Consider the following 24595-nt stretch of genomic DNA (forward strand, 5'->3'; position numbering starts at 1 on the left):
GAGTGCTCTATATGCTTTATTGAACTTATCAAGGGGGATAGGTGAATGATATTTTTAATGGCTGCTAATGTATTTTATCAGTCTTCTCTAAGATTCTATTTCTTTTCAATTGATGATGTTTTTCTATGTATTCAATAATATTTTTATTGATTTGTGTGTTTTTATCCACGTGGGCTATTCCACTTTTCTGCATGCGTGTGTTTTTTTCCAATGTACTCAATTCCTTTTTAATAGATTTGAGTTGTTGCATAGCCTTCAGGTACTTTTATTGCTTTTTTGCTATGTATCTATACTGGAGAAATAAAAGCACAAAGGCCTCCCTGTCGGGGAATCGAACCCCGGTCTCCCGCGTGACAGGCGGGGATACTTACCACTATACTAACGAGGATTAGCTGCACAGCCCCTCTGCCATTACGTCCTAGAAGACGTTTTTTTGCTACGTATACATTAATATTTCTAGTGACTTGCATGCTTATGAAAACTATTGAAATCATTAATGGATCCATCTGGTGGCCTACTCTTTTGCAAGCGTCAAAATCTATGCTTATTATTGTACAACATGCACAAAGTCAATTTATTTGAGACATTGCTCTAGTTATCATTTTCTCACTCTCCCAATCCCGATAATCTATGGACTAGCTGCACGGAAGCTCTGCCAATTCATCCTGGCAGTGAGTTCTTCCTATGCATACAGTAACATTTATAATGATTTTTATAGTTGATTTGCCAGTGTCCATCGGTAGATCTATCATTTGATTTAACGTTGTCCGTTTCAGTAAAAGCGACTCTACTTCTTCTGCTTTCTCGGGTGCATTCAGCTCGGAAATTAGCCAATGTATTTAACACCCATATTTTAAGGTTGCATGGAATAACAGGGAATATTGTCTTTGATAGAGGTACACGGTTTATCTCCAAATTGTACAAGGCGTTTTGCAATCTCCTTGGCGCCAGACTGCATTTTTTTCTTTATGTTACGATGGACAGGCAGAATAAGTAAACCAAATTTGGAATCAATAAGTAAAGTGTCATGTGCCAGAGAATCGCTTATATTGGCCAAAATATGTACCTTGGGCTGAGTTTGCCTATAATAAGAGTTTCCAATCATGTGCTGGGTCTATAACTTTCTTTTGTATTTACAGCAGACATGCAAAATCATTTTTCTTTTCCTCTAATTCTGATGCTTCCGATGCCAATTCTTTGTCTATGCAGGTGATCAAGATCCTGGGGAAAGTCCAAAAGAATTTAGCAAAACCCATTTCCTCCCGGAACTAAATTGCTAATAAAAATGTGCTCATAAAAGTGGTGGAATGAGTCCAAAATTTTGATCTCATAAAAGTGGACCAGGACATGGCAAGAGGATAGTTTCAGAAGGCACCTGACCAGGAACGTCCCTGAGAACAGGGCCCACTAATGTGGTGTATCGGGCCTACAGATCTCTTAAAACAACCCAGGATATTATATTTGTGGTGTCCTAGAAAAGGAAAATGTTTGTTCTTTTAATTCCAAAGTTGGCTTGCACCGATGGACTAAACCTCCCCTAGAACAGTGTGCTGCCTTCAGACAATTGGAAACAGTAATAATGGGGGGTTTATAAATGCCGTAATCTTTGACATGTGTTTCAAGTATTTATGGGAGGGGGTTACTCACTGGTTTTTGCTGCTGGAGGACATAAAAGAATGCCACGGTTGCGATAATAGAAGTTATATGTATAGATGAATGATTATCAAACCCTGACTTATGGAAGAGCTATAAAGGCAAAGGAATAAGGCAGCAGGGATACAGAGGCAACGCCCAGTGCATCATTCTTTTTCATATATATTTTAGCTTTTTATTATTTACAAGATATAAACATTCAACTATGGGCTCAATAAGGGTTGTACACATTCCATGTGTTCATTTGGTATAGATGGGATGCATAAAGGGCTTGGACAGATGGAGAGCTAAATTGCTGGTGGTAAGGGATAACACAGAGAGCGGCAGGGGAAACGTGGTCAAACATTATAAAACAGGGCCTGGTAGTTATGTAAATGTTCTTAACTGGAGACTGAGTGCTCTATATGCTTTATTGAACTTATCAAGGGGGATAGGTGAATGATATTTTTAATGGCTGCTAATGTATTTTATCAGTCTTCTCTAAGATTCTATTTCTTTTCAATTGATGATGTTTTTCTATGTATTCAATAATATTTTTATTGATTTGTGTGTTTTTATCTACGTGGGCTATTCCACTTTTCTGCATGCGTGTGTTTTTTTCCGATGTACTCAATTCCTTTTTAATAGATTTGAGTTGTTGCATAGCCTTAAGGTACTTTTATTGCTTTTTTGCTATGTATCTATACTGGAGAAATAAAAGCACAAAAGCCTCCCCGTCGGGGAATCGAACCCCGGTCTCCCGCGTGACAGGCAGGGATACTTACCACTATACTAACGAGGATTAGCTGCACAACCCCTCCGCCATTACGTCCTAGAAGACGTTTTTTTGCTACGTATACATTAATATTTCTAGTGACTTGCATGCTTATGAAAACTATTGAAATCATTAATGGATCCATCTGGTGGCCTACTCTTTTGCAAGCGTCAAAATCTATGCTTATTATTGTACAACATGCACAAAGTCAATTTATTTGAGACATTGCTCTAGTTATCATTTTCTCACTCTCCCAATCCCGATAATCTATGGACTAGCTGCACGGAAGCTCTGCCAATTCATCCTGGCAGTGAGTTCTTCCTATGCATACAGTAACATTTATAATGATTTTTATAGTTGATTTGCCAGTGTCCATCGGTAGATCTATCATTTGATTTAACGTTGTCCGTTTCAGTAAAAGCGACTCTACTTCTTCTGCTTTCTCGGGTGCATTCAGCTCGGAAATTAGCCAATGTATTTAACACCCATATTTTAAGGTTGCATGGAATAACAGGGAATATTGTCTTTGATAGAGGTACACGGTTTATCTCCAAATTGTACAAGGCGTTTTGCAATCTCCTTGGCGCCAGACTGCATTTTTTTCTTTATGTTACGATGGACAGGCAGAATAAGTAAACCAAATTTGGAATCAATAAGTAAAGTGTCATGTGCCAGAGAATCGCTTATATTGGCCAAAATATGTACCTTGGGCTGAGTTTGCCTATAATAAGAGTTTCCAATCATGTGCTGGGTCTATAACTTTCTTTTGTATTTACAGCAGACATGCAAAATCATTTTTCTTTTCCTCTAATTCTGATGCTTCCGATGCCAATTCTTTGTCTATGCAGGTGATCAAGATCCTGGGGAAAGTCCAAAAGAATTTAGCAAAACCCATTTCCTCCCGGAACTAAATTGCTAATAAAAATGTGCTCATAAAAGTGGTGGAATGAGTCCAAAATTTTGATCTCATAAAAGTGGACCAGGACATGGCAAGAGGATAGTTTCAGAAGGCACCTGACCAGGAACGTCCCTGAGAACAGGGCCCACTAATGTGGTGTATCGGGCCTACAGATCTCTTAAAACAACCCAGGATATTATATTTGTGGTGTCCTAGAAAAGGAAAATGTTTGTTCTTTTAATTCCAAAGTTGGCTTGCACCGATGGACTAAACCTCCCCTAGAACAGTGTGCTGCCTTCAGACAATTGGAAACAGTAATAATGGGGGGTTTATAAATGCCGTAATCTTTGACATGTGTTTCAAGTATTTATGGGAGGGGGTTACTCACTGGTTTTTGCTGCTGGAGGACATAAAAGAATGCCACGGTTGCGATAATAGAAGTTATATGTATAGATGAATGATTATCAAACCCTGACTTATGGAAGAGCTATAAAGGCAAAGGAATAAGGCAGCAGGGATACAGAGGCAACGCCCAGTGCATCATTCTTTTTCATATATATTTTAGCTTTTTATTATTTACAAGATATAAACATTCAACTATGGGCTCAATAAGGGTTGTACACATTCCATGTGTTCATTTGGTATAGATGGGATGCATAAAGGGCTTGGACAGATGGAGAGCTAAATTGCTGGTGGTAAGGGATAACACAGAGAGCGGCAGGGGAAACGTGGTCAAACATTATAAAACAGGGCCTGGTAGTTATGTAAATGTTCTTAACTGGAGACTGAGTGCTCTATATGCTTTATTGAACTTATCAAGGGGGATAGGTGAATGATATTTTTAATGGCTGCTAATGTATTTTATCAGTCTTCTCTAAGATTCTATTTCTTTTCAATTGATGATGTTTTTCTATGTATTCAATAATATTTTTATTGATTTGTGTGTTTTTATCCACGTGGGCTATTCCACTTTTCTGCATGCGTGTGTTTTTTTCCAATGTACTCAATTCCTTTTTAATAGATTTGAGTTGTTGCATAGCCTTCAGGTACTTTTATTGCTTTTTTGCTATGTATCTATACTGGAGAAATAAAAGCACAAAGGCCTCCCTGTCGGGGAATCGAACCCCGGTCTCCCGCGTGACAGGCGGGGATACTTACCACTATACTAACGAGGATTAGCTGCACAGCCCCTCCGCCATTACGTCCTAGAAGATGTTTTTTTGCTACGTATACATTAATATTTCTAGTGACTTGCATGCTTATGAAAACTATTGAAATCATTAATGGATCCATCTGGTGGCCTACTCTTTTGCAAGCGTCAAAATCTATGCTTATTATTGTACAACATGCACAAAGTCAATTTATTTGAGACATTGCTCTAGTTATCATTTTCTCACTCTCCCAATCCCGATAATCTATGGACTAGCTGCACGGAAGCTCTGCCAATTCATCCTGGCAGTGAGTTCTTCCTATGCATACAGTAACATTTATAATGATTTTTATAGTTGATTTGCCAGTGTCCATCGGTAGATCTATCATTTGATTTAACGTTGTCCGTTTCAGTAAAAGCGACTCTACTTCTTCTGCTTTCTCGGGTGCATTCAGCTCGGAAATTAGCCAATGTATTTAACACCCATATTTTAAGGTTGCATGGAATAACAGGGAATATTGTCTTTGATAGAGGTACACGGTTTATCTCCAAATTGTACAAGGCGTTTTGCAATCTCCTTGGCGCCAGACTGCATTTTTTTCTTTATGTTACGATGGACAGGCAGAATAAGTAAACCAAATTTGGAATCAATAAGTAAAGTGTCATGTGCCAGAGAATCGCTTATATTGGCCAAAATATGTACCTTGGGCTGAGTTTGCCTATAATAAGAGTTTCCAATCATGTGCTGGGTCTATAACTTTCTTTTGTATTTACAGCAGACATGCAAAATCATTTTTCTTTTCCTCTAATTCTGATGCTTCCGATGCCAATTCTTTGTCTATGCAGGTGATCAAGATCCTGGGGAAAGTCCAAAAGAATTTAGCAAAACCCATTTCCTCCCGGAACTAAATTGCTAATAAAAATGTGCTCATAAAAGTGGTGGAATGAGTCCAAAATTTTGATCTCATAAAAGTGGACCAGGACATGGCAAGAGGATAGTTTCAGAAGGCACCTGACCAGGAACGTCCCTGAGAACAGGGCCCACTAATGTGGTGTATCGGGCCTACAGATCTCTTAAAACAACCCAGGATATTATATTTGTGGTGTCCTAGAAAAGGAAAATGTTTGTTCTTTTAATTCCAAAGTTGGCTTGCACCGATGGACTAAATCTCCCCTAGAACAGTGTGCTGCCTTCAGACAATTGGAAACAGTAATAATGGGAGGTTTATAAATGCCGTAATCTTTGACATGTGTTTCAAGTATTTATGTGAGGGGGTTACTCACTGGTTTTTGCTGCTGGAGGACATAAAAGAATGCCACGGTTGCGATAATAGAAGTTATATGTATAGATGAATGATTATCAAACCCTGACTTATGGAAGAGCTATAAAGGCAAAGGAATAAGGCAGCAGGGATACAGAGGCAACGCCCAGTGCATCATTCTTTTTCATATATATTTTAGCTTTTTATTATTTACAAGATATAAACATTCAACTATGGGCTCAATAAGGGTTGTACACATTCCATGTGTTCATTTGGTATAGATGGGATGCATAAAGGGCTTGGACAGATGGAGAGCTAAATTGCTGGTGGTAAGGGATAACACAGAGAGCGGCAGGGGAAACGTGGTCAAACATTATAAAACAGGGCCTGTTAGTTATGTAAATGTTCTTAACTGGAGACTGAGTGCTCTATATGCTTTATTGAACTTATCAAGGGGGATAGGTGAATGATATTTTTAATGGCTGCTAATGTATTTTATCAGTCTTCTCTAAGATTCTATTTCTTTTCAATTGATGATGTTTTTCTATGTATTCAATAATATTTTTATTGATTTGTGTGTTTTTATCCACGTGGGCTATTCCACTTTTCTGCATGCGTGTGTTTTTTTCCGATGTACTCAATTCCTTTTTAATAGATTTGAGTTGTTGCATAGCCTTAAGGTACTTTTATTGCTTTTTTGCTATGTATCTATACTGGAGAAATAAAAGCACAAATGCCTCCCCGTCGGGGAATCGAACCCCGGTCTCCCGCGTGACAGGCGGGGATACTTACCACTATACTAACGAGGATTAGCTGCACAACCCCTCCGCCATTACGTCCTAGAAGACGTTTTTTTGCTACGTATACATTAATATTTCTAGTGACTTGCATGCTTATGAAAACTATTGAAATCATTAATGGATCCATCTGGTGACCTACTCTTTTGCAAGCGTCAAAATCTATGCTTATTATTGTACAACATGCACAAAGTCAATTTATTTGAGACATTGCTCTAGTTATCATTTTCTCACTCTCCCAATCCCGATAATCTATGGACTAGCTGCACGGAAGCTCTGCCAATTCATCCTGGCAGTGAGTTCTTCCTATGCATACAGTAACATTTATAATGATTTTTATAGTTGATTTGCCAGTGTCCATCGGTAGATCTATCATTTGATTTAACGTTGTCCGTTTCAGTAAAAGCGACTCTACTTCTTCTGCTTTCTCGGGTGCATTCAGCTCGGAAATTAGCCAATGTATTTAACACCCATATTTTAAGGTTGCATGGAATAACAGGGAATATTGTCTTTGATAGAGGTACACGGTTTATCTCCAAATTGTACAAGGCGTTTTGCAATCTCCTTGGCGCCAGACTGCATTTTTTTCTTTATGTTACGATGGACAGGCAGAATAAGTAAACCAAATTTGGAATCAATAAGTAAAGTGTCATGTGCCAGAGAATCGCTTATATTGGCCAAAATATGTACCTTGGGCTGAGTTTGCCTATAATAAGAGTTTCCAATCATGTGCTGGGTCTATAACTTTCTTTTGTATTTACAGCAGACATGCAAAATCATTTTTCTTTTCCTCTAATTCTGATGCTTCCGATGCCAATTCTTTGTCTATGCAGGTGATCAAGATCCTGGGGAAAGTCCAAAAGAATTTAGCAAAACCCATTTCCTCCCGGAACTAAATTGCTAATAAAAATGTGCTCATAAAAGTGGTGGAATGAGTCCAAAATTTTGATCTCATAAAAGTGGACCAGGACATGGCAAGAGGATAGTTTCAGAAGGCACCTGACCAGGAACGTCCCTGAGAACAGGGCCCACTAATGTGGTGTATCGGGCCTACAGATCTCTTAAAACAACCCAGGATATTATATTTGTGGTGTCCTAGAAAAGGAAAATGTTTGTTCTTTTAATTCCAAAGTTGGCTTGCACCGATGGACTAAACCTCCCCTAGAACAGTGTGCTGCCTTCAGACAATTGGAAACAGTAATAATGGGGGGTTTATAAATGCCGTAATCTTTGACATGTGTTTCAAGTATTTATGGGAGGGGGTTACTCACTGGTTTTTGCTGCTGGAGGACATAAAAGAATGCCACGGTTGCGATAATAGAAGTTATATGTATAGATGAATGATTATCAAACCCTGACTTATGGAAGAGCTATAAAGGCAAAGGAATAAGGCAGCAGGGATACAGAGGCAACGCCCAGTGCATCATTCTTTTTCATATATATTTTAGCTTTTTATTATTTACAAGATATAAACATTCAACTATGGGCTCAATAAGGGTTGTACACATTCCATGTGTTCATTTGGTATAGATGGGATGCATAAAGGGCTTGGACAGATGGAGAGCTAAATTGCTGGTGGTAAGGGATAACACAGAGAGCGGCAGGGGAAACGTGGTCAAACATTATAAAACAGGGCCTGGTAGTTATGTAAATGTTCTTAACTGGAGACTGAGTGCTCTATATGCTTTATTGAACTTATCAAGGGGGATAGGTGAATGATATTTTTAATGGCTGCTAATGTATTTTATCAGTCTTCTCTAAGATTCTATTTCTTTTCAATTGATGATGTTTTTCTATGTATTCAATAATATTTTTATTGATTTGTGTGTTTTTATCCACGTGGGCTATTCCACTTTTCTGCATGCGTGTGTTTTTTTCCGATGTACTCAATTCCTTTTTAATAGATTTGAGTTGTTGCATAGCCTTAAGGTACTTTTATTGCTTTTTTGCTATGTATCTATACTGGAGAAATAAAAGCACAAAGGCCTCCCCGTCGGGGAATCAAACCCCGGTCTCCCGCGTGACAGGCGGGGATACTTACCACTATACTAACGAGGATTAGCTGCACAACCCCTCCGCCATTACGTCCTAGAAGACGTTTCTTTGCTACGTATACATTAATATTTCTAGTGACTTGCATGCTTATGAAAACTATTGAAATCATTAATGGATCCATCTGGTGGCCTACTCTTTTGCAAGCGTCAAAATCTATGCTTATTATTGTACAACATGCACAAAGTCAATTTATTTGAGACATTGCTCTAGTTATCATTTTCTCACTCTCCCAATCCCGATAATCTATGGACTAGCTGCACGGAAGCTCTGCCAATTAATCCTGGCAGTGAGTTCTTCCTATGCATACAGTAACATTTATAATGATTTTTATAGTTGATTTGCCAGTGTCCATCGGTAGATCTATCATTTGATTTAACGTTGTCCGTTTCAGTAAAAGCGACTCTACTTCTTCTGCTTTCTCGGGTGCATTCAGCTCGGAAATTAGCCAATGTATTTAACACCCATATTTTAAGGTTGCATGGAATAACAGGGAATATTGTCTTTGATAGAGGTACACGGTTTATTTCCAAATTGTACAAGGCGTTTTGCAATCTCCTTGGCGCCAGACTGCATTTTTTTCTTTATGTTACGATGGACAGGCAGAATAAGTAAACCAAATTTGGAATCAATAAGTAAAGTGTCATGTGCCAGAGAATCGCTTATATTGGCCAAAATATGTACCTTGGGCTGAGTTTGCCTATAATAAGAGTTTCCAATCATGTGCTGGGTCTATAACTTTCTTTTGTATTTACAGCAGATATGCAAAATCATTTTTCTTTTCCTCTAATTCTGATGCTTCCGATGCCAATTCTTTGTCTATGCAGGTGATCAAGATCCTGGGGAAAGTCCAAAAGAATTTAGCAAAACCCATTTCCTCCCGGAACTAAATTGCTAATAAAAATGTGCTCATAAAAGTGGTGGAATGAGTCCAAAATTTTGATCTCATAAAAGTGGACCAGGACATGGCAAGAGGATAGTTTCAGAAGGCACCTGACCAGGAACATCCATGAGAACAGGGCCCACTAATGTGGTGTATCGGGCCTACAGATCTCTTAAAACAACCCAGGATATTATATTTGTGGTGTCCTAGAAAAGGAAAATGTTTGTTCTTTTAATTCCAAAGTTGGTTTGCACCGATGGACTAAACCTCCCCTAGAACAGTGTGCTGCCTTCAGACAATTGGAAACAGTAATAATGGGGGGTTTATAAATGCCGTAATCTTTGACATGTGTTTCAAGTATTTATGGGAGGGGGTTACTCACTGGTTTTTGCTGCTGGAGGACATAAAAGAATGCCACGGTTGCGATAATAGAAGTTATATGTATAGATGAATGATTATCAAACCCTGACTTATGGAAGAGCTATAAAGGCAAAGGAATAAGGCAGCAGGGATACAGAGGCAACGCCCAGTGCATCATTCTTTTTCATATATATTTTAGCTTTTTATTATTTACAAGATATAAACATTCAACTATGGGCTCAATAAGGGTTGTACACATTCCATGTGTTCATTTGGTATAGATGGGATGCATAAAGGGCTTGGACAGATGGAGAGCTAAATTGCTGGTGGTAAGGGATAACACAGAGAGCGGCAGGGGAAACGTGGTCAAACATTATAAAACAGGGCCTGGTAGTTATGTAAATGTTCTTAACTGGAGACTGAGTGCTCTATATGCTTTATTGAACTTATCAAGGGGGATAGGTGAATGATATTTTTAATGGCTGCTAATGTATTTTATCAGTCTTCTCTAAGATTCTATTTCTTTTCAATTGATGATGTTTTTCTATGTATTCAATAATATTTTTATTGATTTGTGTGTTTTTATCCACGTGGGCTATTCCACTTTTCTGCATGCGTGTGTTTTTTTCCGATGTACGCAATTCCTTTTTAATAGATTTGAGTTGTTGCATAGCCTTAAGGTACTTTTATTGCTTTTTTGCTATGTATCTATACTGGAGAAATAAAAGCGCAAACCCCTCCCCGTCGGGGAATCGAACCCCGGTCTCCCACGTGACAGGCGGGGATACTTACCACTATACTAACGAGGATTAACTGTACAACCCCTCCGCCATTACGTCCTAGAAGACGTTTTTTTGCTACGTATACATTAATATTTCTAGTGACTTGCATGCTTATGAAAACTATTGAAATCATTAATGGATCCATCTGGTGGCCTACTCTTTTGCAAGCGTCAAAATCTATGCTTATTATTGTACAACGTGCACAAAGTCAATTTATTTGAGACATTGCTCTAGTTATCATTTTCTCACTCTCCCAATCCCGATAATCTATGGACTAGCTGCACGGAAGCTCTGCCAATTCATCCTGGCAGTGAGTTCTTCCTATGCATACAGTAACATTTATAATGATTTTTATAGTTGATTTGCCAGTGTCCATCGGTAGATCTATCATTTGATTTAACGTTGTCCATTTCAGTAAAAGCGACTCTACTTCTTCTGCTTTCTCGGGTGCATTCAGCTCGGAAATTAGCCAATGTATTTAACACCCATATTTTAAGGTTGCATGGAATAACAGGGAATATTGTCTTTGATAGAGGTACACGGTTTATCTCCAAATTGTACAAGGCTTTTTGCAATCTCCTTGGCGCCAGACTGCATTTTTTTCTTTATGTTACGATGGACAGGCAGAATAAGTAAACCAAATTTTGAATCAATAAGTAAAGTGTCATGTGCCAGAGAATCGCTTATATTGGCCAAAATATGTACCTTGGGCTGAGTTTGCCTATAATAAGAGTTTCCAATCATGTGCTGGGTCTATAACTTTCTTTTGTATTTACAGCAGACATGCAAAATCATTTTTCTTTTCCTCTAATTCTGATGCTTCCGATGCCAATTCTTTGTCTATGCAGGTGATCAAGATCCTGGGGAAAGTCCAAAAGAATTTAGCAAAACCCATTTCCTCCCGGAACTAAATTGCTAATAAAAATGTGCTCATAAAAGTGGTGGAATGAGTCCAAAATTTTGATCTCATAAAAGTGGACCAGGACATGGCAAGAGGATAGTTTCAGAAGGCACCTGACCAGGAACATCCATGAGAACAGGGCCCACTAATGTGGTGTATCGGGCCTACAGATCTCTTAAAACAACCCAGGATATTATATTTGTGGTGTCCTAGAAAAGGAAAATGTTTGTTCTTTTAATTCCAAAGTTGGCTTGCACCGATGGACTAAACCTCCCCTAGAACAGTGTGCTGCCTTCAGACAATTGGAAACAGTAATAATGGGGGGTTTATAAATGCCGTAATCTTTGACATGTGTTTCAAGTATTTATGGGAGGGGATTACTCACTGGTTTTTGCTGCTGGAGGACATAAAAGAATGCCACGGTTGCGATAATAGAAGTTATATGTATAGATGAATGATTATCAAACCCTGACTTATGGAAGAGCTATAAAGGCAAAGGAATAAGGCAGCAGGGATACAGAGGCAACGCCCAGTGCATCATTCTTTTTCATATATATTTTAGCTTTTTATTATTTACAAGATATAAACATTCAACTATGGGCTCAATAAGGGTTGTACACATTCCATGTGTTCATTTGGTATAGATGGGATGCATAAAGGGCTTGGACAGATGGAGAGCTAAATTGCTGGTGGTAAGGGATAACACAGAGAGCGGCAGGGGAAACGTGGTCAAACATTATAAAACAGGGCCTGGTAGTTATGTAAATGTTCTTAACTGGAGACTGAGTGCTCTATATGCTTTATTGAACTTATCAAGGGGGATAGGTGAATGATATTTTTAATGGCTGCTAATGTATTTTATCAGTCTTCTCTAAGATTCTATTTCTTTTCAATTGATGATGTTTTTCTATGTATTCAATAATATTTTTATTGATTTGTGTGTTTTTATCCACGTGGGCTATTCCACTTTTCTGCATGCGTGTGTTTTTTTCCGATGTACTCAATTCCTTTTTAATAGATTTGAGTTGTTGCATAGCCTTAAGGTACTTTTATTGCTTTTTTGCTATGTATCTATACTGGAGAAATAAAAGCACAAAGGCCTCCCCGTCGGGGAATCAAACCCCGGTCTCCCGCGTGACAGGCGGGGATACTTACCACTATACTAACGAGGATTAGCTGCACAACCCCTCCGCCATTACGTCCTAGAAGACGTTTTTTTGCTACGTATACATTAATATTTCTAGTGACTTGCATGCTTATGAAAACTATTGAAATCATTAATGGATCCATCTGGTGGCCTACTCTTTTGCAAGCGTCAAAATCTATGCTTATTATTGTACAACATGCACAAAGCCAATTTATTTGAGACATTGCTCTAGTTATCATTTTCTCACTCTCCCAATCCCGATAATCTATGGACTAGCTGCACGGAAGCTCTGCCAATTAATCCTGGCAGTGAGTTCTTCCTATGCATACAGTAACATTTATAATGATTTTTATAGTTGATTTGCCAGTGTCCATCGGTAGATCTATCATTTGATTTAACGTTGTCCGTTTCAGTAAAAGCGACTCTACTTCTTCTGCTTTCTCGGGTGCATTCAGCTCGGAAATTAGCCAATGTATTTAACACCCATATTTTAAGGTTGCATGGAATAACAGGGAATATTGTCTTTGATAGAGGTACACGGTTTATCTCCAAATTGTACAAGGCGTTTTGCAATCTCCTTGGCGCCAGACTGCATTTTTTTCTTTATGTTACGATGGACAGGCAGAATAAGTAAACCAATTTTGGAATCAATAAGTAAAGTGTCATGTGCCAGAGAATCGCTTATATTGGCCAAAATATGTACCTTGGGCTGAGTTTGCCTATAATAAGAGTTTCCAATCATGTGCTGGGTCTATAACTTTCTTTTGTATTTACAGCAGACATGCAAAATCATTTTTCTTTTCCTCTAATTCTGATGCTTCCGATGCCAATTCTTTGTCTATGCAGGTGATCAAGATCCTGGGGAAAGTCCAAAAGAATTTAGCAAAACCCATTTCCTCCCGGAACTAAATTGCTAATAAAAATGTGCTCATAAAAGTGGTGGAATGAGTCCAAAATTTTGATCTCATAAAAGTGGACCAGGACATGGCAAGAGGATAGTTTCAGAAGGCACCTGACCAGGAACATCCATGAGAACAGGGCCCACTAATGTGGTGTATCGGGCCTACAGATCTCTTAAAACAACCCAGGATATTATATTTGTGGTGTCCTAGAAAAGGAAAATGTTTGTTCTTTTAATTCCAAAGTTGGTTTGCACCGATGGACTAAACCTCCCCTAGAACAGTGTGCTGCCTTCAGACAATTGGAAACAGTAATAATGGGGGGTTTATAAATGCCGTAATCTTTGACATGTGTTTCAAGTATTTATGGGAGGGGGTTACTCACTGGTTTTTGCTGCTGGAGGACATAAAAGAATGCCACGGTTGCGATAATAGAAGTTATATGTATAGATGAATGATTATCAAACCCTGACTTATGGAAGAGCTATAAAGGCAAAGGAATAAGGCAGCAGGGATACAGAGGCAACGCCCAGTGCATCATTCTTTTTCATATATATTTTAGCTTTTTATTATTTACAAGATATAAACATTCAACTATGGGCTCAATAAGGGTTGTACACATTCCATGTGTTCATTTGGTATAGATGGGATGCATAAAGGGCTTGGACAGATGGAGAGCTAAATTGCTGGTGGTAAGGGATAACAAAGAGAGCGGCAGGGGAAACGTGGTCAAACATTATAAAACAGGGCCTGGTAGTTATGTAAATGTTCTTAACTGGAGACTGAGTGCTCTATATGCTTTATTGAACTTATCAAGGGGGATAGGTGAATGATATTTTAATGGCTGCTAATGTATTTTATCAGTCTTCTCTAAGATTCTATTTCTTTTCAATTGATGATGTTTTTCTATGTATTCAATAATATTTTTATTGATTTGTGTGTTTTTATCCACGTGGGCTATTCCACTTTTCTGCATGCGTGTGTTTTTTTCCGATGTACTCAATTCCTTTTTAATAGATTTGAGTTGTTGCATAGCCTTAAGGTACTTTTATTGCTTTTTTGCTATGTATCTATACTGGAGAAATAAAAGCACAAAGGCCTCCCCGTCGGGGAATCAAACCCCGGTCTCCCGCGTGACAGGCGGGGAAACTTACCACTATACTAACGAGGATTAGCTGCACAACCCCTCCGCCATTACGTCCTAGAAGACGTTTTTTTGCTACGTATACATTAATATTTCTAGTGACTTGCATGCTTATGAAAACTATTGAAATCATTAATGGATCCATCTGGTGGCCTACTCTTTTGCAAGCGTCAAAATCTATGCTTATTATTGTACAACATGCACAAAGCCAATTTATTTGAGACATTGCTCTAGTTATCATTTTCTCACTCTCCCAATCCCGATAATCTATGGACTAGCTGCACGGAAGCTCTGCCAATTAATCCTGGCAGTGAGTTCTTCCTATGCATACAGTAACATTTATAATGATTTTTATAGTTGATTTGCCAGTGTCCATCGGTAGATCTATCATTTGATTTAACGTTGTCCGTTTCAGTAAAAGCGACTCTACTTCTTCTGCTTTCTCGGGTGCATTCAGCTCGGAAATTAGCCAATGTATTTAACACCCATATTTTAAGGTTGCATGGAATAACAGGGAATATTGTCTTTGATAGAGGTACACGGTTTATCTCCAAATTGTACAAGGCGTTTTGCAATCTCCTTGGCGCCAGACTGCATTTTTTTCTTTATGTTACGATGGACAGGCAGAATAAGTAAACCAAATTTGGAATCAATAAGTAAAGTGTCATGTGCCAGAGAATCGCTTATATTGGCCAAAATATGTACCTTGGGCTGAGTTTGCCTATAATAAGAGTTTCCAATCATGTGCTGGGTCTATAACTTTCTTTTGTATTTACAGCAGACATGCAAAATCATTTTTCTTTTCCTCTAATTCTGATGCTTCCGATGCCAATTCTTTGTCTATGCAGGTGATCAAGATCCTGGGGAAAGTCCAAAAGAATTTAGCAAAACCCATTTCCTCCCGGAACTAAATTGCTAATAAAAATGTGCTCATAAAAGTGGTGGAATGAGTCCAAAATTTTGATCTCATAAAAGTGGACCAGGACATGGCAAGAGGATAGTTTCAGAAGGCACCTGACCAGGAACGTCCCTGAGAACAGGGCCCACTAATGTGGTGTATCGGGCCTACAGATCTCTTAAAACAACCCAGGATATTATATTTGTGGTGTCCTAGAAAAGGAAAATGTTTGTTCTTTTAATTCCAAAGTTGGTTTGCACCGATGGACTAAACCTCCCCTAGAACAGTGTGCTGCCTTCAGACAATTGGAAACAGTAATAATGGGGGGTTTATAAATGCCGTAATCTTTGACATGTGTTTCAAGTATTTATGGGAGGGGGTTACTCACTGGTTTTTGCTGCTGGAGGACATAAAAGAATGCCACGGTTGCGATAATAGAAGTTATATGTATAGATGAATGATTATCAAACCCTGACTTATGGAAGAGCTATAAAGGCAAAGGAATAAGGCAGCAGGGATACAGAGGCAACGCCCAGTGCATCATTCTTTTTCATATATATTTTAGCTTTTTATTATTTACAAGATATAAACATTCAACTATGGGCTCAATAAGGGTTGTACACATTCCATGTGTTCATTTGGTATAGATGGGATGCATAAAGGGCTTGGACAGATGGAGAGCTAAATTGCTGGTGGTAAGGGATAACACAGAGAGCGGCAGGGGAAACGTGGTCAAACATTATAAAACAGGGCCTGGTAGTTATGTAAATGTTCTTAACTGGAGACTGAGTGCTCTATATGCTTTATTGAACTTATCAAGGGGGATAGGTGAATGATATTTTTAATGGCTGCTAATGTATTTTATCAGTCTTCTCTAAGATTCTATTTCTTTTCAATTGATGATGTTTTTCTATGTATTCAATAATATTTTTATTGATTTGTGTGTTTTTATCCACGTGGGCTATTCCACTTTTCTGCATGCGTGTGTTTTTTTCCGATGTACTCAATTCCTTTTTAATAGATTTGAGTTGTTGCATAGCCTTAAGGTACTTTTATTGCTTTTTTGCTATGTATCTATACTGGAGAAATAAAAGCACAAAGGCCTCCCCGTCAGGGAATCGAACCCCGGTCTCCCGCGTGACAGGCGGGGATACTTACCACTATACTAACGAGGATTAGCTGCACAACTCCTCCGCCATTACGTCCTAGAAGACGTTTTTTTGCTACGTATACATTAATATTTCTAGTGACTTGCATGCTTATGAAAACTATTGAAATCATTAATGGATCCATCTGGTGGCCTACTCTTTTGCAAGCGTCAAAATCTATGCTTATTATTGTACAACATGCACAAAGTCAATTTATTTGAGACATTGCTCTAGTTATCATTTTCTCACTCTCCCAATCCCGATAATCTATGGACTAGCTGCACGGAAGCTCTGCCAATTCATCCTGGCAGTGAGTTCTTCCTATGCATACAGTAACATTTATAATGATTTTTATAGTTGATTTGCCAGTGTCCATCGGTAGATCTATCATTTGATTTAACGTTGTCCGTTTCAGTAAAAGCGACTCTACTTCTTCTGCTTTCTCGGGTGCATTCAGCTCGGAAAGTAGCCAATGTATTTAACACCCATATTTTAAGGTTGCATGGAATAACAGGGAATATTGTCTTTGATAGAGGTACACGGTTTATCTCCAAATTGTACAAGGCGTTTTGCAATCTCCTTGGCGCCAGACTGCATTTTTTTCTTTATGTTACGATGGACAGGCAGAATAAGTAAACCAAATTTGGAATCAATAAGTAAAGTGTCATGTGCCAGAGAATCGCTTATATTGGCCAAAATATGTACCTTGGGCTGAGTTTGCCTATAATAAGAGTTTCCAATCATGTGCTGGGTCTATAACTTTCTTTTGTATTTACAGCAGACATGCAAAATCATTTTTCTTTTCCTCTAATTCTGATGCTTCCGATGCCAATTCTTTGTCTATGCAGGTGATCAAGATCCTGGGGAAAGTCCAAAAGAATTTAGCAAAACCCATTTCCTCCCGGAACTAAATTGCTAATAAAAATGTGCTCATAAAAGTGGTGGAATGAGTCCAAAATTTTGATCTCATAAAAGTGGACCAGGACATGGCAAGAGGATAGTTTCAGAAGGCACCTGACCAGGAACGTCCCTGAGAACAGGGCCCACTAATGTGGTGTATCGGGCCTACAGATCTCTTAAAACAACCCAGGATATTATATTTGTGGTGTCCTAGAAAAGGAAAATGTTTGTTCTTTTAATTCCAAAGTTGGTTTGCACCGATGGACTAAACCTCCCCTAGAACAGTGTGCTGCCTTCAGACAATTGGAAACAGTAATAATGGGGGGTTTATAAATGCCGTAATCTTTGACATGTGTTTCAAGTATTTATGGGAGGGGGTTACTCACTGGTTTTTGCTGCTGGAGGACATAAAAGAATGACACGGTTGCGATAATAGAAGTTATATGTATAGATGAATGATTATCAAACCCTGACTTATGGAAGAGCTATAAAGGCAAAGGAATAAGGCAGCAGGGATACAGAGGCAACGCCCAGTGCATCATTCTTTTTCATATATATTTTAGCTTTTTATTATTTACAAGATATAAACATTCAACTATGGGCTCAATAAGGGTTGTACACATTCCATGTGTTCATTTGGTATAGATGGGATGCATAAAGGGCTTGGACAGATGGAGAGCTAAATTGCTGGTGGTAAGGGATAACACAGAGAGCGGCAGGGGAAACGTGGTCAAACATTATAAAACAGGGCCTGGTAGTTATGTAAATGTTCTTAACTGGAGACTGAGTGCTCTATATGCTTTATTGAACTTATCAAGGGGGATAGGTGAATGATATTTTTAATGGCTGGTAATGTATTTTATCAGTCTTCTCTAAGATTCTATTTCTTTTCAATTGATGATGTTTTTCTATGTATTCAATAATATTTTTATTGATTTGTGTGTTTTTATCCACGTGGGCTATTCCACTTTTCTGCATGCGTGTGTTTTTTTCCGATGTACTCAATTCCTTTTTAATAGATTTGAGTTGTTGCATAGCCTTAAGGTACTTTTATTGCTTTTTTGCTATGTATCTATACTGGAGAAATAAAAGCACAAAGGCCTCCCCGTCGGGGAATCAAACCCCGGTCTCCCGCGTGACAGGCGGGGATACTTACCACTATACTAACGAGGATTAGCTGCACAACCCCTCCGCCATTACGTCCTAGAAGACGTTTTTTTGCTACGTATACATTAATATTTCTAGTGACTTGCATGCTTATGAAAACTATTGAAATCATTAATGGATCCATCTGGTGGCCTACTCTTTTGCAAGCGTCAAAATCTATGCTTATTATTGTACAACATGCACAAAGCCAATTTATTTGAGACATTGCTCTAGTTATCATTTTCTCACTCTCCCAATCCCGATAATCTATGGACTAGCTGCACGGAAGCTCTGCCAATTAATCCTGGCAGTGAGTTCTTCCTATGCATACAGTAACATTTATAATGATTTTTATAGTTGATTTGCCAGTGTCCATCGGTAGATCTATCATTTGATTTAACATTGTCCGTTTCAGTAAAAGCGACTCTACTTCTTCTGCTTTCTCGGGTGCATTCAGCTCGGAAATTAGCCAATGTATTTAACACCCATATTTTAAGGTTGCATGGAATAACAGGGAATATTGTCTTTGATAGAGGTACACGGTTTATCTCCAAATTGTACAAGGCGTTTTGCAATCTCCTTGGCGCCAGACTGCATTTTTTTCTTTATGTTACGATGGACAGGCAGAATAAGTAAACCAAATTTGGAATCAATAAGTAAAGTGTCATGTGCCAGAGAATCGCTTATATTGGCCAAAATATGTACCTTGGGCTGAGTTTGCCTATAATAAGAGTTTCCAATCATGTGCTGGGTCTATAACTTTCTTTTGTATTTACAGCAGACATGCAAAATCATTTTTCTTTTCCTCTAATTCTGATGCTTCCGATGCCAATTCTTTGTCTATGCAGGTGATCAAGATCCTGGGGAAAGTCCAAAAGAATTTAGCAAAACCCATTTCCTCCCGGAACTAAATTGCTAATAAAAATGTGTTCATAAAAGTGGTGGAATGAGTCCAAAATTTTGATCTCATAAAAGTGGACCAGGACATGGCAAGAGAATAGTTTCAGAAGGCACCTGACCAGGAACATCCATGAGAACAGGGCCCACTAATGTGGTGTATCGGGCCTACAGATCTCTTAAAACAACCCAGGATATTATATTTGTGGTGTCCTAGAAAAGGAAAATGTTTGTTCTTTTAATTCCAAAGTTGGTTTGCACCGATGGACTAAACCTCCCCTAGAACAGTGTGCTGCCTTCAGACAATTGGAAACAGTAATAATGGGGGGTTTATAAATGCCGTAATCTTTGACATGTGTTTCAAGTATTTATGGGAGGGGGTTACTCACTGGTTTTTGCTGCTGGAGGACATAAAAGAATGCCACGGTTGCGATAATAGAAGTTATATGTATAGATGAATGATTATCAAACCCTGACTTATGGAAGAGCTATAAAGGCAAAGGAATAAGGCAGCAGGGATACAGAGGCAACGCCCAGTGCATCATTCTTTTTCATATATATTTTAGCTTTTTATTATTTACAAGATATAAACATTCAACTATGGGCTCAATAAGGGTTGTACACATTCCATGTGTTCATTTGGTATAGATGGGATGCATAAAGGGCTTGGACAGATGGAGAGCTAAATTGCTGGTGGTAAGGGATAACACAGAGAGCGGCAGGGGAAACGTGGTCAAACATTATAAAACAGGGCCTGGTAGTTATGTAAATGTTCTTAACTGGAGACTGAGTGCTCTATATGCTTTATTGAACTTATCAAGGGGGATAGGTGAATGATATTTTTAATGGCTGCTAATGTATTTTATCAGTCTTCTCTAAGATTCTATTTCTTTTCAATTGATGATGTTTTTCTATGTATTCAATAATATTTTTATTGATTTGTGTGTTTTTATCCACGTGGGCTATTCCACTTTTCTGCATGCGTGTGTTTTTTTTCCGATGTACTCAATTCCTTTTTAATAGATTTGAGTTGTTGCATAGCCTTAAGGTACTTTTATTGCTTTTTTGCTATGTATCTATACTGGAGAAATAAAAGCACAAAGGCCTCCCTGTCGGGGAATCGAACCCCGGTCTCCCGCGTGACAGGCAGGGATACTTACCACTATACTAACGAGGATTAGCTGCACAACCCCTCCGCCATTACGTCCTAGAAGACGTTTTTTTGCTACGTATACATTAATATTTCTAGTGACTTGCATGCTTATGAAAACTATTGAAATCATTAATGGATCCATCTGGTGGCCTACTCTTTTGCAAGCGTCAAAATCTATGCTTATTATTGTACAACATGCACAAAGTCAATTTATTTGAGACATTGCTCTAGTTATCATTTTCTCACTCTCCCAATCCCGATAATCTATGGACTAGCTGCACGGAAGCTCTGCCAATTAATCCTGGCAGTGAGTTCTTCCTATGCATACAGTAACATTTATAATGATTTTTATAGTTGATTTGCCAGTGTCCATCGGTAGATCTATCATTTGATTTAACGTTGTCCGTTTCAGTAAAAGCGACTCTACTTCTTCTGCTTTCTCGGGTGCATTCAGCTCGGAAATTAGCCAATGTATTTAACACCCATATTTTAAGGTTGCATGGAATAACAGGGAATATTGTCTTTGATAGAGGTACACGGTTTATCTCCAAATTGTACAAGGCGTTTTGCAATCTCCTTGGCGCCAGACTGCATTTTTTTCTTTATGTTACGATGGACAGGCAGAATAAGTAAACCAAATTTGGAATCAATAAGTAAAGTGTCATGTGCCAGAGAATCGCTTATATTGGCCAAAATATGTACCTTGGGCTGAGTTTGCCTATAATAAGAGTTTCCAATCATGTGCTGGGTCTATAACTTTCTTTTGTATTTACAGCAGACATGCAAAATCATTTTTCTTTTCCTCTAATTCTGATGCTTCCGATGCCAATTCTTTGTCTATGCAGGTGATCAAGATCCTGGGGAAAGTCCAAAAGAATTTAGCAAAACCCATTTCCTCCCGGAACTAAATTGCTAATAAAAATGTGTTCATAAAAGTGGTGGAATGAGTCCAAAATTTTGATCTCATAAAAGTGGACCAGGACATGGCAAGAGAATAGTTTCAGAAGGCACCTGACCAGGAACATCCATGAGAACAGGGCCCACTAATGTGGTGTATCGGGCCTACAGATCTCTTAAAACAACCCAGGATATTATATTTGTGGTGTCCTAGAAAAGGAAAATGTTTGTTCTTTTAATTCCAAAGTTGGTTTGCACCGATGGACTAAACCTCCCCTAGAACAGTGTGCTGCCTTCAGACAATTGGAAACAGTAATAATGGGGGGTTTATAAATGCCGTAATCTTTGACATGTGTTTCAAGTATTTATGGGAGGGGGTTACTCACTGGTTTTTGCTGCTGGAGGACATAAAAGAATGCCACGGTTGCGATAATAGAAGTTATATGTATAGATGAATGATTATCAAACCCTGACTTATGGAAGAGCTATAAAGGCAAAGGAATAAGGCAGCAGGGATACAGAGGCAACGCCCAGTGCATCATTCTTTTTCATATATATTTTAGCTTTTTATTATTTACAAGATATAAACATTCAACTATGGGCTCAATAAGGGTTGTACACATTCCATGTGTTCATTTGGTATAGATGGGATGCATAAAGGGCTTGGACAGATGGAGAGCTAAATTGCTGGTGGTAAGGGATAACACAGAGAGCGGCAGGGGAAACGTGGTCAAACATTATAAAACAGGGCCTGGTAGTTATGTAAATGTTCTTAACTGGAGACTGAGTGCTCTATATGCTTTATTGAACTTATCAAGGGGGATAGGTGAATGATATTTTTAATGGCTGCTAATGTATTTTATCAGTCTTCTCTAAGATTCTATTTCTTTTCAATTGATGATGTTTTTCTATGTATTCAATAATATTTTTATTGATTTGTGTGTTTTTATCCACGTGGGCTATTCCACTTTTCTGCATGCGTGTGTTTTTTTCCGATGTACTCAATTCCTTTTTAATAGATTTGAGTTGTTGCATAGCCTTAAGGTACTTTTATTGCTTTTTTGCTATGTATCTATACTGGAGAAATAAAAGCACAAAGGCCTCCCCGTCGGGGAATCGAACCCCGGTCTCCCGCGTGACAGGCGGGGATACTTACCACTATACTAACGAGAATTAGCTGCACAACTCCTCCGCCATTACGTCCTAGAAGACGTTTTTTTGCTACGTATACATTAATATTTCTAGTGACTTGCATGCTTATGAAAACTATTGAAATCATTAATGGATCCATCTGGTGGCCTACTCTTTTGCAAGCGTCAAAATCTATGCTTATTATTGTACAACATGCACAAAGTCAATTTATTTGAGACATTGCTCTAGTTATCATTTTCTCACTCTCCCAATCCCGATAATCTATGGACTAGCTGCACGGAAGCTCTGCCAATTCATCCTGGCAGTGAGTTCTTCCTATGCATACAGTAACATTTATAATGATTTTTATAGTTGATTTGCCAGTGTCCATCGGTAGATCTATCATTTGATTTAACGTTGTCCGTTTCAGTAAAAGCGACTCTACTTCTTCTGCTTTCTCGGGTGCATTCAGCTCGGAAAGTAGCCAATGTATTTAACACCCATATTTTAAGGTTGCATGGAATAACAGGGAATATTGTCTTTGATAGAGGTACACGGTTTATCTCCAAATTGTACAAGGCGTTTTGCAATCTCCTTGGCGCCAGACTGCATTTTTTTCTTTATGTTACGATGGACAGGCAGAATAAGTAAACCAAATTTGGAATCAATAAGTAAAGTGTCATGTGCCAGAGAATCGCTTATATTGGCCAAAATATGTACCTTGGGCTGAGTTTGCCTATAATAAGAGTTTCCAATCATGTGCTGGGTCTATAACTTTCTTTTGTATTTACAGCAGACATGCAAAATCATTTTTCTTTTCCTCTAATTCTGATGCTTCCGATGCCAATTCTTTGTCTATGCAGGTGATCAAGATCCTGGGGAAAGTCCAAAAGAATTTAGCAAAACCCATTTCCTCCCGGAACTAAATTGCTAATAAAAATGTGTTCATAAAAGTGGTGGAATGAGTCCAAAATTTTGATCTCATAAAAGTGGACCAGGACATGGCAAGAGAATAGTTTCAGAAGGCACCTGACCAGGAACATCCATGAGAACAGGGCCCACTAATGTGGTGTATCGGGCCTACAGATCTCTTAAAACAACCCAGGATATTATATTTGTGGTGTCCTAGAAAAGGAAAATGTTTGTTCTTTTAATTCCAAAGTTGGTTTGCACCGATGGACTAAACCTCCCCTAGAACAGTGTGCTGCCTTCAGACAATTGGAAACAGTAATAATGGGGGGTTTATAAATGCCGTAATCTTTGACATGTGTTTCAAGTATTTATGGGAGGGGGTTACTCACTGGTTTTTGCTGCTGGAGGACATAAAAGAATGCCACGGTTGCGATAATAGAAGTTATATGTATAGATGAATGATTATCAAACCCTGACTTATGGAAGAGCTATAAAGGCAAAGGAATAAGGCAGCAGGGATACAGAGGCAACGCCCAGTGCATCATTCTTTTTCATATATATTTTAGCTTTTTATTATTTACAAGATATAAACATTCAACTATGGGCTCAATAAGGGTTGTACACATTCCATGTGTTCATTTGGTATAGATGGGATGCATAAAGGGCTTGGACAGATGGAGAGCTAAATTGCTGGTGGTAAGGGATAACACAGAGAGCGGCAGGGGAAACGTGGTCAAACATTATAAAACAGGGCCTGGTAGTTATGTAAATGTTCTTAACTGGAGACTGAGTGCTCTATATGCTTTATTGAACTTATCAAGGGGGATAGGT

The 24595-nt window shown here is 38.5% G+C and overlaps 8 non-coding genes across 8 annotated transcripts; all 8 read right to left on the reverse strand.

The window, feature by feature from the left end:
* Positions 1-2362: 2362 nt before the first annotated feature.
* On the reverse strand, positions 2363-2434 carry TRNAD-GUC (transfer RNA aspartic acid (anticodon GUC)). The gene has a single exon. It is a non-coding gene; the product is annotated as a tRNA-Asp (tRNA).
* Positions 2435-6454: 4020 nt separating this feature from the next.
* TRNAD-GUC (transfer RNA aspartic acid (anticodon GUC)) lies at positions 6455-6526 on the reverse strand. Its single transcript has one exon. It is a non-coding gene; the product is annotated as a tRNA-Asp (tRNA).
* Positions 6527-8500: 1974 nt separating this feature from the next.
* Positions 8501-8572, reverse strand: TRNAD-GUC (transfer RNA aspartic acid (anticodon GUC)). Its single transcript has one exon. It is a non-coding gene; the product is annotated as a tRNA-Asp (tRNA).
* A 1974-nt stretch (positions 8573-10546) lies between these two features.
* TRNAD-GUC (transfer RNA aspartic acid (anticodon GUC)) lies at positions 10547-10618 on the reverse strand. Its single transcript has one exon. It is a non-coding gene; the product is annotated as a tRNA-Asp (tRNA).
* Positions 10619-12592: 1974 nt separating this feature from the next.
* Positions 12593-12664, reverse strand: TRNAD-GUC (transfer RNA aspartic acid (anticodon GUC)). Its single transcript has one exon. It is a non-coding gene; the product is annotated as a tRNA-Asp (tRNA).
* A 4019-nt stretch (positions 12665-16683) lies between these two features.
* On the reverse strand, positions 16684-16755 carry TRNAD-GUC (transfer RNA aspartic acid (anticodon GUC)). The gene has a single exon. It is a non-coding gene; the product is annotated as a tRNA-Asp (tRNA).
* Positions 16756-18729: 1974 nt separating this feature from the next.
* TRNAD-GUC (transfer RNA aspartic acid (anticodon GUC)) lies at positions 18730-18801 on the reverse strand. Its single transcript has one exon. It is a non-coding gene; the product is annotated as a tRNA-Asp (tRNA).
* A 4021-nt stretch (positions 18802-22822) lies between these two features.
* Positions 22823-22894, reverse strand: TRNAD-GUC (transfer RNA aspartic acid (anticodon GUC)). Its single transcript has one exon. It is a non-coding gene; the product is annotated as a tRNA-Asp (tRNA).
* Positions 22895-24595: the final 1701 nt, after the last annotated feature.

The sequence above is a fragment of the Mixophyes fleayi genome, chromosome 1 (assembly GCF_038048845.1).
Source record: "Mixophyes fleayi isolate aMixFle1 chromosome 1, aMixFle1.hap1, whole genome shotgun sequence".
NCBI classification, from domain to species: Eukaryota; Metazoa; Chordata; class Amphibia; order Anura; family Limnodynastidae; genus Mixophyes; species Mixophyes fleayi.